Source organism: Numida meleagris, chromosome 6, assembly GCF_002078875.1.
Source record: "Numida meleagris isolate 19003 breed g44 Domestic line chromosome 6, NumMel1.0, whole genome shotgun sequence".
NCBI lineage: Eukaryota > Metazoa > Chordata > Aves > Galliformes > Numididae > Numida > Numida meleagris.
This window is the reverse complement of record NC_034414.1, coordinates 42,126,414-42,141,605: the sequence shown is the minus strand read 5'-3', so window position 1 is coordinate 42,141,605 and position 15,192 is coordinate 42,126,414. Positions and strand designations below refer to the sequence as shown.

The window sequence follows — 15,192 nt, the reverse complement described above, 5'->3', positions numbered from 1 at the left end:
ACTGCAAAGTACAGGCTGGTGCTGATAGGGTAATCGCTGGCACCGGGACTGCTCCTGCTGGCATGCTTACAGCCTCAGTGCCGCTGAGAAAAGTCACTCTGTAATGGCTAATTCTGATTCTCTTTGGAAGTCAAAAAGAAGTAAAAAGACGAAATGAGGCTCAAGGCTTGACCAGAATCAGGAAGGGGCTGACAGCCATTGCAGTCCCTTGGGGTATGGATCTGTCGCAGCCGTGAACTGTGCCCCCTTTGGGAACTCCTGCAGGACAAGCGCTGGATGGGGTGAGCCAGCTGTGCCCTGTGCCACACACGGTGCCTTACAGGGCGGCCCTGTGGTGCTGCTCATTTGAGAATTCCTGGTGTTCTGCAACAGCACTTCTCCTCAGGTGATCTGGTTTTAAACTTACATAACTTTTTTTTTTTTTTTTTTGCTTCAGTGACGCCAGTACTAATTAAGGCTGTTAACATCTGCATGATTATAGTGTTTACAGTTATTAACATTTTTCAGCTTGCAAGCTCCAATTTGCAAGGAAGCTCTCCGGTAAGTGGTACTTCCTCGGTTCATGGGAGCAATTCTCCAAATCCGCTGAGGGGTGCAGTGTGTGCGTGAGCACCTGTGCGTGTGTTTGTGCGCGGTGCCCGTGTGCATGTCCCCAAGTTGCCTTTCGTTAATAGCCTTGGCACTGAGGCAGTGTAAAAAATTACAGCCTGCATGCTGTCATTTGCCATCGCCCCGGGGTTCCCCTCGCTGCAGGCCGGCGCCAGCGCTGGGCCGGGGCCGGGGAGGGGCGGAGCTGCGGCGCCCGCGGCCAATGCGGAGGCGATGCCACCGCCCCCCGCGCCGCCGGGGAGCGCCCAATGGCGGCGGCCCCGCGCTGCCGGTGCCCCGGTGGGGGCGGGCCGGGAGCCGCGCCGAGTGCGCCGCTGCCTCCTCCTCCCCCCTCCTCCCCCCTCCTCTCCCCTCCCGGTCGCGCCGTGCTCACGGCGGGTGGCGGTGTGGTGGCCTCGCGGGGCGGTTGCTGCTGCACTCCCGCAGGTAGGTGGCCGGGGGGCGGCTGCCCATCGCAGCAGGTTGAGGGAGGGTGGGAGCTGGAGCTGGGTTCAGCTCAGGTGGCCCCGGGCCGGGTGCTGGCGTGGCTGCCTCCCCTGGGTGCGTTCTTTGCTGGCTGAGCTCTCCCCGGGCACCGTTCCGCTCTCGTAGTATTGAGGTTCCCCCTGTGCTGCGGTGCGTTTTCCCGCCGGGTTCGTGGTACTGCTCCTCGGCACGGCCGTTTGGGCCGTGTTCCAGCCGGCCCTCCTCGTTTCCCGCACCCGTCTGCATCGCTGCTGGCGGGGAGGAGCGTTGGCAGCGCTGCCCCGCGCCCCGCGGCGTTCTCTCCTAGGAGCGCTCCCGTGCCCGTACCGCCCCGCGCTGTGTGCGGGAGGGTTAACGAGCACTGGGGGCAGCGCGAGGAAGCTGCCCGCATCCACCTGCCTCTCCTCTGGTCCGGGCAGTTACTCATGGATTGGGTTTTTCCTTTCTTCATACTACGGAATCGTGATGCCTTGTCGGTGGTTTTCTCAGGTTAAGATAATAAGAAACAAAGAGAGCTTGCCACTCATCTTTCCACAGTCTATTTCGAATACCGTTGGTAAATTATAGGCTTTAAAGGCACCAGGTACGTATGTCTATGCCGAGTGAATTTTTATGCTAATATACGATCAGAAACGGCTCTTTGCCGCTCGCTTGCTTGGTCTGTGAGCTACATCCCTGTCTCTGCTGGAGCTCCATTTCTCTCCAGTGATCCTCGTTTGTTCTGTTGATTCACGCGCTGTAACTGGACACAACTTCTCACTTTCAGGCCCATGGTATCATCTTTGTTTTTAGACCATAGTTTTTCGATGAGAAACTGATTTAAAAATAAATAAAATAAACTCAACTCCTTCACTGGGGCAGATGCTGCTTTACAGCTCCCTTCTGCAGTACCTCCTGGGCCATTCAATGAGAACTATCCTAGAGTAAGTTTACAGGAGTGGTTGGAGGGCAGCACTGGATTCTGGGCGCCCTGATCTAGCTGTAGGTGTCCCTGCTCATTGCAAGGGAGTTGGACTAGATGACCTCTAAGGGTCCTTTCCAGCTCAAACAGTTCTGTGCTTCTATATGATTTCTAGTTTGCCATATTTTTGCCTTGACAAAACATGAGCGTTTCTTTGCTTGTGAATAGCCTGATTAATTCTTGTCTTCTGTGAATTTGTATCTTGTACGCTTACCAGTTTGGGCACGTGAACTTCAAAATGCAGGCTGCTCATGTTCCCCCTGTGTTTGTCTTCAGTTTCTTTTTTCCTTTCCCTGCTAACGTGGGTGATATCTTGTGTAATGCACACATGAGCTCTGGAGTTTGCCTTAATATTTGGCAGTTAAACGAGTTTGTTATTAGATCAAGTTTATGTTATCACAAATAAATGTGAAGACATAGAACCCATTGCAGGTGGGGATAATGACATGGTGTTATGCAATGCATATTGTTCTCCTAAAAACATTGTTTCCAAATGGCTAGATGGTCCCATCGCCAAAAATTATGAGGGAAAAATTTATACTCACAAAGAATAGTAACGCACTGGAACGGGCTGCCCACGGAGGTGGTGGAGTCACCGTCCTTGGAGGTGTTCAGGAACCACATGGATGTGACACTGAAGACATGGTTAGTGGGCATGGTAGTGATGGCTGGACTAGCTGATCTTAGAGGTCTTTTCCAACCTTAATGATTCTGTGGTTCTAACTGATTATAATATGAAGTGGTATATGTTATGAATTACATTGCATCTGTGATACCATGCTTTGATCAGGTGATAATCTTTGCCTTTTTCTGTATAGCTTTACAATTGTTTTGTGATACTCCTATGGAACTCTCAAGCACAAAGCAAGTCACAGTAGTTCCTCAGCACCTTATGCCTCATTTTGCCTGCACCTAGGAACACAGTTGGCAACTTCAGTGATGAATGGTCTTTTATAGTCTTGGCTTTTAAATTATCTTTAAATTGTGAAAACCATCAAGAACTGACCATTAAATGTCTGAAAAGAGAAATGGGCTGATTTTTTTTCTTCTCACATGTTGCACTGCATCTTGCTTCTGACCAGCTGTAGCCACTTATAATTCATGTTCTCAGTTCTAATCAACAACTTCCCAGCACACCTTGTTAACTGCAGAACTCCTTCCTATGAGTTCCTTGGAACTACGGTTATGTCAGTGGCATAATTCATGCACTGTTCTGTGTTCGGTTTGGATAAAAGTCTGAGGGATGCAGTACGAGGAAGTGGCAGCTGCACCTTCCCAGGGCCTGTTTTGATTCGTGAGCCCCCACTGGTGCTCCTTGCAGCTCTTGAGAAGGCATTTGAGCTACTGATGCAGTTCACTGCTGAGAAATCCAGACTGTGTGTGGGTTAAACCATATTGTACGTGGGCTAAATACATCGTGTTTAGAGCCCTTCATTTTCAGCTATCTGAAGTCTGGCATCAGCAAACAAGGATGAGAAATAGTGTTAAAGTCTGTTACAAACCTCTCAAGATGTTCTTCTTTGTGAGGCTTCTTTCGCCTGTTGTAGCAGTGGCTTTTCCTGACAGCGTGGTGGTCGCCAAGGCAGAACCAACCACCACGTGACTGTGGTGCTTCAATCCTCTTGCCTCGACACTGCTGCTGTCAGCGCTGTGGACTCAGGCAGCTTTTGGCCCCTATGTTGCACCGAGGCTTTCTGCAAAGCACTGGTGGGACTGCACCTCGAGTACTGTGTTCGTGTTTGAGCCCTTCACTACAAAAAGAGACATTGAAGCCCTGGAGTGTATTCAGAGAAGGGCAATGAAGAAGGGTCTGGAGCACAGACTTTATGAGGAGCAGCTGAGGGAGCTGGGATTGGAGAAGAGGAGGCTCAGTGGAGACCTTATCACTCCGTACAACTCCCTGAAAGGAGGCTGTGGAAAGGTGGGGGCTGGTCTCTTCTTCAAGGTAATAGTGATCATAGAATCATAGAATGGCTTGGGTTGAAAAGGACCTCAAAGATCATCGAGTCTCAACCCCCCTGCCAAGTGCAGGGTCGCCAACCACTAGACCAGGCTGCCCAGAGCCACATCCAGTCTGGCCTTGAATGCCTCCAGGGACGGGGCATCCACAACCTCCCTGGGCAACCTGTTCCAGTGCGTCACCACCCTCTGTGTGAAAAACTTCCTCCTAATATCTAACCTAAATCTCCCCTGTCTCAGCTTAAAACCATTCCCCCTTGTCCTATCGCTATCCACCCTCACAAACAATCGATCCCCCTCCTGTTTATACGCTCCCTTCAAGTATTGGAAGGCCACAATGAGGTCTCCCTGGAGCCTTCTCTTCTCCAAACTGAACAAGCCCAGCTCCCTCAACCTTTCCTCATAGGAGAGGTGCTCCAGCCCTCTGATCATCTTGGTTGCCCTCCTCTGCACTCGTTCCAAGAGCTCTGTGTCCTTCTTGTGCTGGGGGCCCCAGGCCTGGACAAAGTACTCCAGATGGGGCCTCACAAGAGCCGAGTAGAGGGGGACCACCACCTCCCTCTCCCTGATAGGACACGAGGTGATGGCCTCAAGTTGCACCAGGCTTTGCAGCAGTGTCAGCCCTGTCTTTGAAAATGGAGAAACTTAAATAGTAATTAAAATATATATATATCAGGATTGAAGTTGTACATCTGTAAGGTTTCATGTGGTGGCAGCAATCTTGTAATGTGACCTTGCCATGTAAAAGTCGGATGTATGTGAGCTAATCCATTAAGAGTGCTCTGCTGTCAGCTGGGAAAGGAGAGCCCTTAGAAAGAAATTCTCAGGCATTTTCTTCTTAATTGCTTTTTTTTTTTTAAAAAAAAAAAGAAAAATCCATAAAGTACCCAATGTCAAAATCAGATGGTTTTTGTTCTCTGGTTTCGTAATATGTTTTCTTTGCAGTCCAACCATGGTGGGTAGTACAGTAAAGGACAGCAAGTTCTGCTAATGGTTGTAATAACTTTACAACCACTAACCTCAGGGGAGGAGTGCCTATCTCTGTGTGCATTAGGATGAGCGTATTTGTCTTCAGTACTGTGACTGTGACCAGGTGCATTTGGATCCTGGCCAGCACAACTGGAAGCCTTCTGGTTCATACGTCTGGGAACTTGCCTAGATCAGTGTGTAAATCTTTGAAAGTTCGACCAGAATCTCAAACTGAGCTGCAATTCCATGCAAGCATGTCTGTACAGGTAAGATTGCTGCCCAAATAAGGTTTATGAATTCCCTATTTGCTGCAGCTATTGATTTTCACTGTTCATCTTTTAAGTGTGCAGATAAGATGAACTGTATGTATGATCCTATCCCTTACAAAATGTCTGGGTATAAAATTTCTGATAGAGATTGAAAAAAAAACTGAGGAAGTGCAATGCTGTGGGTGTAAGTACCAGGGTTGCAGGCTTCCCTCCTTTTTTGAAGAACCATAGATGCATATGCATTAGTGTGTTAGAACAGGAATTCACTTCCGCAGTGAACATCCTGTAATCCACTCTTACTGCACTTTTCATCTCAGAGTGCATCAACAGGTTTCATTTCAGATGAAACCAAGCCAGAGGACAAACCACTCTGGGCACTCACATGATGTTCTCCACGTGCTAATTCAGCCCACAGGATCTGATTGGAGATAATTTGAAGTAAAAGCCTCTAAAAAGCTATGTGAAAGCTTTCTCTTAATGCCAAGTATTTCACCCTACAGCTCTGCTCCTGCTGACAGGGGAATATAAATTTAGGATAAATAATCTTGTTTCTGTTTCTTTAAATTTAACATAATCCTTGGTGTAAATTTACACAAAATTATGAGGGAAAACAAACACCAAAACTTAAAGTTTAAAAAGAAAAAGGTAAGAGATAACATTAATGCATATGCTCCTTGGATAGCAATAGAGACAAATGGTGCTTTATTAATAGAAAATACTTTTATAGTAAGTAGGTTACTGAAATATGTGTGTTTCTTAAACATAAATTCTATATGACTGGTGGAAGGAAGCCATGAATTAAAGAGCTTTTCCTGTCACCCATGCCCAAAATTCTTCAGTGTGTGCTTTGCTGACACAAAGTATTTCCTAAAACGCTGAAAAAAAAGTGGAAATTGTGAATTGGTACAATGTTATTTGTGACTGAGATTCAGGTGCCCTGATTTAGGTGAGCAAAAGACGTGCAAGCCTGAGTGAGTTGCCATGGATCATCACATGGGGGGGGGATTCACCTTGTCCTAAAATAGACCAGACGAAGAGTTCTCTGAAGGTGTCGTCTTCTGTCCACAGACTATAAACAGTGCATCGAATGACTATCTTAGGTGTCTAACTCTGAGTGCCCAGAGTTGAGTGAAATGTGATTCATCTCCATTTATTAATGTAACTGAACTCAGTGGCTCAGCGCAATTCCTTTGACTTGAAGCTGAGGCCAATAGACTTCAAGGTTTGGTGAAGGCGCTGTAGCCATCCACAACTCTCTCATACCCAAAGAGCAGCTGGTGTGCTCTGGAGCTGAGGGCTGCATCAGGCCTATCCAGTGAGCTGGAGAACACAGATCTGGTTTTGTAGGGTAGTTTCTTGTTCTGTTATGCTCTTTTGGGCCAAGATCTAGCTGGCACTTATAGATATGATTATTTATAGAAGCTAATTCTCTCTGTAGGATCTTGAGGTTGCCAGCTGTGAGATCAAATGAAAGCCTTATCTCTAATTTACTCTTGAAAATGGGGAGAGTATATGATATAGCAATTTTTCTTCTCCCACTGTCTAGGGCAGGGGCCTCTTGTGAACAGAAACTACCATTTTGCAGAACTGCATAGTGGGTCATGTGGTCATGTGGGTGACTGAAAGGCATGGAAAAAACAGTGCTAAATGTTTTCAAAGAGAATCAGTATTACTAACTGCATAACTGAAACTTGAGCTGGTCAAGCTCCATTGCACAAGGCTGGTTTGTTTTCTATTAAAGTGGTTTGAGTGGAGCAGCTATAGGGAGGAATTTGGATTATGAAGTTTAATTAGTTAGAAACTGAGGGTCTCAGTCCCTTTGGATCTGTGAAAGAGGGACACAGGTATCTCAGATATTTTACAAACTGCTTGTCTGCATCCCATTTTCAAAACTGGTATATTGAATAGACATTCTTTGCCAAAAGTTGCTGGAGTTCAGTCCCGAGAGCTGGAAAGAGAGATGTAATGCTGGATTAATGTTATTGTGAGCTGGTAAGTTCATAATATCATAGCCACATATCATAATGCTGCGCAACTGAGGCACATTGTGGGCCAAGGAGCAGAATAGCTTGGCTCATGGCTGCGTTAGGTTGGAGGTAGACCACAGAGTTCCACCTATTTTGTACTGTACATGAATTTGTCTGGTCCAGATCTTTGTTTATACTTTGTGTGTATATATATATATATTTGTACTGGCATATGAAGTACTGAGTCCCTTTACTCAAGCATATTTTCCTTTCAGAGGTGCTTTTCATTCCCCTGAAGGTAGGGGCAGTCATGTTAAGCAATCAGCACCATTGAGTGTAATGGTCCTATATTTAGAGCATCTAAAATGAGTGACAACAAACATGGTATTTATGGGTTGCCCTGGAGGGCTGCAGTGTCCTGGTGTGATACTAAGTTGCATAATTGCAACTGGCTCTCCAGAGGCTGGAAATGAGGAAAGACCAGTTGGATCATCCCAGGAATTTTCTGTCATGGCAAGCTTGTTCCCCTGTTACCTCTTCCAGAGTGCTGTATTTTGTCTGGCTTTAAATAATTAAGCAGCTCTTCCTCAGGCTGGAAGGCAGCCTCACATTTTAAGATTGTCCTTATACGTAGCTCTCAGATAGCATCACCCTTACAGTGCAATCCCTTTTTAATCTTGGTTCCTTTGGAATGTACTGCGGATTCAGCTTTGAAGTTATCAAAGATGTTACATAGAAGTATAGGTATGTAGAAGTTATTTATACATGTAGTTGTTAGTGATATGGAAATACAGAGAAAATGTGAACTGAGCAGGACTTTCTGCCTCAGTGTTCCCAATCTCCCTTTCCAGCCAACGTTCAGCACAGGCAAACTGCTTTCTTTCAAGGCTGCATCGCTTCCTCAAAGCTCCTTGTTTTTTCTCTGCTTTCACAGTTGGATTCTGTGTTTTCCACTCTCTCAGAATCTGTTCTCCCGTCCTGTTCATACTGCTCAGCCAGATGAATGCCCATCCCCTCTGTAAGCATTCAGCCTCCAGTGAAGCATCTCTGTCTGAATGATCCAGTTCTTGCCTTGTCTTGAATGTGACTAGTGTTTGAGGGCCTGATTTCTTTTTCATGTTCTTTTAGTCCAAAATGAATTTAACTAAAGCTGTTTGATGGCAACTAATTATACCCACCATTTTCAGCAAAGGGTTTTCACCTAATTTCTTGCATAAACCGTAGTGTGAACTTAGCTGTAAATCAGAAGATAAAGTCCTGATGACACTTCTGCAATAAAAATCAGTCCTGAGGTGTTGGAGGACTTTTGCTGGCTCTCCTTTCACTGATGGAAGCAATATTGGCTTTAGAGTTGCACTGGATTCTGGTAAAGCAGTAATTTGTGGTGAAGTATACAGGCACTGCTGGAATTCTAGCATTTGGCAGAATAGGATGACATTTCGTGCAAGCAAGGGTGTGTGTTTACTACAACAGTTTGTATCATCCAGCAGTGTATTTCAGTAAATGTACGATCACTTACATTCCTGTTTCTTTTGTCACTAGCTTCAGTTTAGAAGAAGGATGCGTGGAGTAGAGTTTTGTGATCTATGCTCACCCCTTGACAGCTCTTCTGGGTGATGTCATGCTGCAGTGACGTAGTTCGTTTGGGGTTGTTAACTGTATGACACTGCTTTTTATTTCACTAAGATAGCTTGAAAAATTAAAAAGAAAACCACATCTTGATGACCATCACAACAGCAAATAAAGTACAATGGTTTTTAGAGGATTTGGTGAATGGAGTATATCTGCACATCTTGACTGCATGATTTAGACTGGAACCTATGAATATACCATGTACAAAGCAGTGTGCTCAGAGGGAGCTGTCTTTTGATAAACATATTCCTTATGTGATTCACTTAGAATAAATTAGTTTTTAAACCCAGTTCCCTCCCCGTATTATGGATTGGGATGTCAGTTACTGTAGCAGAATAAATCAACCTTTTGTGAGTTAAAGTGAGCATGGGTAAGAGAGAGTTTATGTGTGTAGTAATAACGTGTGGAAGTCTGGGATCAGTATTTAGCTTTGGAAGTCTAGCTCTTGGAAGATCAAACCCTTAACCCAGTGCTTTGCTTATTTGTTCTCTATTTGTGCAAAGGTGATGGGAAAGAAAAGCCACAGATTTTAAGGATGCTAGATAAATTAGCATCTTGCCTATTCCTTATGATTTTTTTTTCCCAGACCAGTTTTAAAGCACTGCTGCCATTCATGGTAAGAGAAGCATTTGACAAAGCTGGTCTTTGCTTCAGACTCTGGTTTGAGCTGGAGGGCTGCAGTTTGGGAAATTATCCTTCTGGTTTCAATGCAGTTACATGACCAGAGACTTCAGTTGTGCCTTGAATGCATCATGGACCCACAGTGAGCCATATTTAAAGAGTCATGAAATGTAGAGCTGCTGATGTGACTGAGAATGTGAATTATCATTGCCAAACATTTTTGTCTAGCATTTTCCCTTAGTTTGTGCCTGTTAGACCTTACTCATAATTGTTGAAGAAAAAATAAATAAATTAGATCCCTTTCTTTTTCTGTGTTTCTTCCCATCTACGCTACATTTCTATGTTACTAAAGTCCTTGGGAGTACAAGGAATAGAGGAAGAGGTTGATGTTTCTCTTCCAGTATCAGGTTTTGAAGCCTATTAAATAGTGTCCTGTCTAATTGGGTCTGGCTATGAGTATTTCTAAAGCAAAAAAGCAAAGAGTGTTGCCTTCTGAACTGCCTGAACATCCTGGTGTTGTCTGCAGGAGAGAATCTAAGGTGCTCTCTCTGAAGAACAGAGGAGCTTCTGTGACAGATAAATTGTGAAGTATAGAAAATGACAGCTATTGACCTTTCAGATATTAGACTTGATGCAAGTATTCCTGAGGAAGATGCTTATGATTTCCTTACCCACACATCACCTACAGACTCTTTTCTTACTGTCACTGCATGTGAGCTTCCAGTAAAGCTGAGCTGTTTCTTTGTGGGGCATGGTTTTATGTGTCATTGGATTTTTGTGGTCTAGAGAAAATAAGGGCATTTCAGGTCACCTCAGCTTTAACACCAGTTCTGTCACTGATTGCAGTGCAAATTTAGACAGAGCACTTAGTCTGTTGGAGTAATTGGATATAGTTTTTAATTAGAGTGGCTGCACTTGGCCCTGTGCTCAGGGAGACCCCTACCAATTCTCTATCACCCAGTGTGCCAGATGGCTCTGGTTACCATCATCAGCACACTCTTCCTCACTCCGTCTCTGTCTGAAATAGCCATCTGTGTCATCAATCAGTGGGATAGTGGAAATGACCTATCTGGTAATGGCATAAAGTAAATTTGGCCATATTCTGAACAGAGCTCTGCTTTTCCCTTAGGTGTACTCTGCAGCAGGCAAGGGAGTTCCTGCTTCCAGAGGGTCTGGAACTCCACAAGTGAGTCATTTCGGCTCCCTTGGAGGCCAAGTTCCTCCTTATCTATTGAGAGCTCTCATACAAGAGTGTTATATGCACAGATAGTAGCTGAACTTCTTCAGCTGAATCTGAAATCATGGAACTCATGTAATGGCACATGTAAACTGGAGGAATTGGGGAACTGGAACAAGTTCAAAAACCTGACAGAAATTTTCTAATGAGCAATTTATAAGCTAGAGGGTTGAATACATGGAGAAAATGTGATTGTCAATATCAGGAAATATATACAGTAATCAAATATGACTTACACCTCTCATCATCTATGCCATTCATAAGATAATCTTATGTCAGGTATTTATGCAATTATTTTTCTGTAATAATAAAATTTGAATTCATTTATCTCATTAGATTTGTTTCAAACACCTTTTTTTCCCCGTCATCTGTCACCACGTTTTGGTTTTGCTGCGGCACCCTGACATACCGCGGACTTCCTTTCGGTGCTTGAGAACAGATTTCCAGTTTGGAGTTTGCTTATTATTCAGACCATGATGTGCTGATGACCACTGCTTGTTGCACACCAGCTTGAGAGGAAAAATCCATGAGCTCTCACTCACTTGGAGATTCGCCCAAGGAAGCAATCACTCTGCAGTTCATCCTATTAGAATTGTTTTGACCATAGAGGTTTGCCAAACAGACATGGTCAAGATAAAATTATGTATTTTTCCTTGAGACTTTCCTGGAATCTGTGAAACTTCATTGTTACAAAAGCCATGGTCAGTCATGGCTTCTTCGCTATTCCTTTGACTTAGTTTATTTTTCTGCTACGCATAATGCAACTTGTTTAGCTTATTTCTCTTCCTTGTCGTCCTTGTCTCCTACAGTAACCAAATGCAACCTAGAGTAACCAATTACATTAAAGTCCCTGGGGTTATATGGGAATGTATAAGCAAGAAAACAGTATCTCAGTATGGATTGCAGGAATTTTTTGTACTGATGCCATGTAAGATGATTACATAGTCTATAGCAATTTGATCACCTCAGTTTTAATTCTTTAATTTTCTTTCCTGTTTCTGTTTTCTTTTGTAACTGTAATCTAGTGACTTCGGGTAGTGGTGATAAAGCCTCCTGCAGCATGCATCGTACATATGTTACTTGAAGCAGTTGAAGAAATGATCCGTAGTCCTTACTATATGAGCTACTATGAGCTATACTAAGCTGTTTCTATTGAATGTAGTTGAAAAGTACTGAGAATCAATGTCTGAATTTGCTGTCTCACTGTGTGAGTGGTTAAATAGTTTGAACAGAGAGCTGTTACTACTGCTGGTGTTTGTGTTCATGGAGTGCCTAGTGGTTCTGTCTGAAGTGAAGGCTCAGTGTACACCATGCTGGGTGTGAGGCCCCTGGCACAAAGACGTGGCTTGCTCAGATACGTTATTGGCTTACCAATAGCAAAGGAGGAGGATATTTTCTCTGTTGCTAGAGCAAAGGTATACAAAAGGAGAGACAAGTAACCATGTCACAAGAGGAAATGGCTAGAAACTGAATTTACATAGATTTGGAATGAGAGAATGTTTCTATTTAATGAAGTAGTCTATCATTTTAAAGTGAACATTCATCAATTTAAAAAAAAAATAAGTAATGTATTCTCATCAATTAAAAACATCAGGAGGACTAAGTGGCCAAAGGGTTTTGTTCCAGCTCTGTGATCTTTTATGAACTGGAAATAAGCATCACCCATTTGTCACGTAGTTTCACATTCTCCACTGTGAAACTGTAATGTGAAAAAGGGAAACTTGAAGCAGAAATTTAAGCCTCTTAGAATTTTGTGACTTTGTGGTCAAAGCACTGTGCTGGAATTCATGGTAAGGATCATTAGGATCTACACATATAACATCTAGCACTGTATCATAATTACAATGTAGTAGTCACACACCTTCAAAAAGTTTTGAATCACAGTTTTTTTAATACAAATCCAATAAATGAGTTCCCTTTTTTCTTCTTTGCCAATTCTGTACCAAAACCTTAATCCGCATAATGCAAATTCAGAAGTAACAAAATCTAAACTGACATGAATTCTATTTATGTATGCAGGTGTAATGCTGGCCTGGGAACACTTTGATCCATGAAGTGTTTTCACCTCCTTTTGCTTGAGATGTACAGCATAAACCTTTGCTTTACCTGTAGCTCACTTGGAGTAAATAAGGACCCATCTGTTCCCTTAGCCCTTGTAAGCTCCAAAATTTTTTATTCTAGGAATAGCTGTGGATGTTTGGAAGGTCTTAAAGAATGGGGAACTCCAAAATTCACTCACAGAGGATTCTCTACATTGTTTAAATAATGAGTGTAATTTGTTTTGCTAAGGAAAGGATTGAGGTTTATCTGCATTGTCGAGTGGATCCCCAAGAGACAAGCACCTCTGCAGTACTCATTTTGTTAATGGAATGCCCAGTCACACTGGTGTCATGCTGGCTAAGGCTCCTTGTATCATAATGCCTTGGCTTGGGGTTTTTTTCCCTTTGGGTAACTTTGGAAAGCAAAAAGAAGTAAAAATGATTTGAGGTGAAGTTATGTTTTTTTCCACATAGTCTATGCAGAAGTTAGCTGTATGTTATTCATAATTCTGTTACAAGCGTTTTGGTCAGGTGATGGGATTAGAGCTTTCTTGTGAAAGCTGAGATAATCCAAAATTCTGTACTTCTAATATTTTTTTTTCATCCTAACATGCATCCTCAAAATGCCTCTGCTCTGGAAATCTTTGACACTGTAACTTACTCAGACTACTCAGCACATTCAGGCTGCTTGTCTAAAAGCTGTGATAACTCTGGTACATCAACACAACCGCCTTCAGATACCAGACTGGGAAGCCTGTAGAAAATTACAGCAGTGGGGAATCTGTATAGCTGCAACATCCATGTAATGATGGGCTTCATAATAGTTTGTTGGGAGTGAAGATCTAAAGCCACATGCAGCAGCTTGACCTGGATCTCAGGCTGGGGGCACTTGTTTCTTCTGCTACAACAGGAGGGTTCTGTGGTGCTGACACGACAGGGCACCTTGATAAAAGCCAGCAGGAAAACCAGAACAGACCAAACAGAACTAATCTAACTCCTGCCTGATATTATAGACTGTGAAGTACCTCTGAGTGGATTTAGAATGTTTGTCCCAGGGCAGTAGGATAAAAGAGCAAATTTGTGCTAAAATAATGGTGTAACTTTCCCACATACCTACATATCTGAAAGAGTTCATTTTCTTGCCTTCTTTCATGGCTATTTTCTTTTGACATTAAAAAAAAAAAGAGTTCTACTGACGTCTCTGTGTATTAAGTACAAAATAAACTGTTTTCTTTTTTCATTTCCTGTCATTTCGTGCTTCTGTCCATGCTTTTCCAGGAGAAAGGAGAACTCAGTATTCAGTTGTTTAGGAAAAGATGACTTGTTACAGAGAGTTAAACAAGCTAAAACCAAAACAACAACAAAAAAACCAGTCTAAACGGTCTCTTGAGAAAAACAAGTTAGGAAGGTCATCCACTTCTTCCCTCATATGGAATCCCTGGGACCCTAAATATCGGATTATTCTTTTTCTCTTTGTTTATCTCTGTTTAGCTTTGTAATTTCTATTAGTAGCACCCAAAATCAGTTCTGTGCAAGGAAGGCAAAGGTATCTGCCCACACCACATGAATGAACCTCAGGACATCATGGGGGCCACCCAACTGAGAAGCAACTCTGCAGAAAGGGATCTGGGAGTTCCTGGTGGATACCACACTGAACGTGAGCCAGCAATGTGCCTCTGCTTCTTGGAAGGCTAATGGTGTTTTTGGCTGCATTAGGCAAAGTATTGCAAGATGGTGAAGAGAGGTGAGGAGGTGATCCTTCTGCTTTGCTCAGCACTGTTGAGGCTGTGTCTGAAGTACTGTGTCCAGTTCTGGGCCCAGTACAAGAGACATGGGCATACTGGAAAGAACTCTTCTTCTGTGAGGAGAGGCTGAGAAAACTCGGACTGCTCAGTCTAGAGGAGGGTCAGGAGTAGGACTAGATAGACCTGCTGCCAACCGCAACCACTTTGTGAATCTGTGAATGCAGAGCTCCTACCATGGGAGTGGATGAGAGCTAGGCTGGGTCTCACATACAGCTGTTTCCCCAGCACTAGGGAATGACAAGGGGGTGGCCATAAGGTCTGGAAAATTTGTAATGAAAGGAGACCTAACTTCTATCAAATTGCCTTTAACCATCAGGATTGTCTTGTGAAGCCCTCCTTTGCATTTGTAGGAAACTGTCTTTTATGTTCAGTTTCTGCTCTAAAAGGTCAAGTTTTCAATTTCAGACAATGGATGTGGACCCATGAATTCTCTCTGTCAGGTGTCAGGCTGTTTTGTGACTTTCAGACTTCAGGATTTTTTCAGCTCTTTGCAACTCTTATGTGCTGATGGGTCTTCATTAGTTTGATAACTTTGAGCTCCTACGTAGAATAATCATCCTGGAAATATAGAATGGTCTACTTCCTGTAGAAAATGCTTTAAGAGTCAATGTGTTTAACTGCTGTTCTGTTCTTCGGACCTAGACACTGTTTAGAGTAAG

The 15,192-nt window shown here is 43.6% G+C and overlaps 1 protein-coding gene across 4 annotated transcripts in view; it reads left to right on the top strand.

Moving 5' to 3' along the window:
* STON2 (stonin 2) overlaps positions 852-15,192 on the top strand; it is a 73,744-nt gene continuing 59,403 nt past the window's right edge. For 2 of the 4 annotated variants that reach the window (XM_021400917.1, XM_021400916.1), the window contains exon 1: positions 852-1,035. The gene's annotated coding sequence lies outside the window, so the exon portion shown is untranslated. The other 2 variants (XM_021400919.1, XM_021400918.1) reach the window with 1 other exon arrangement.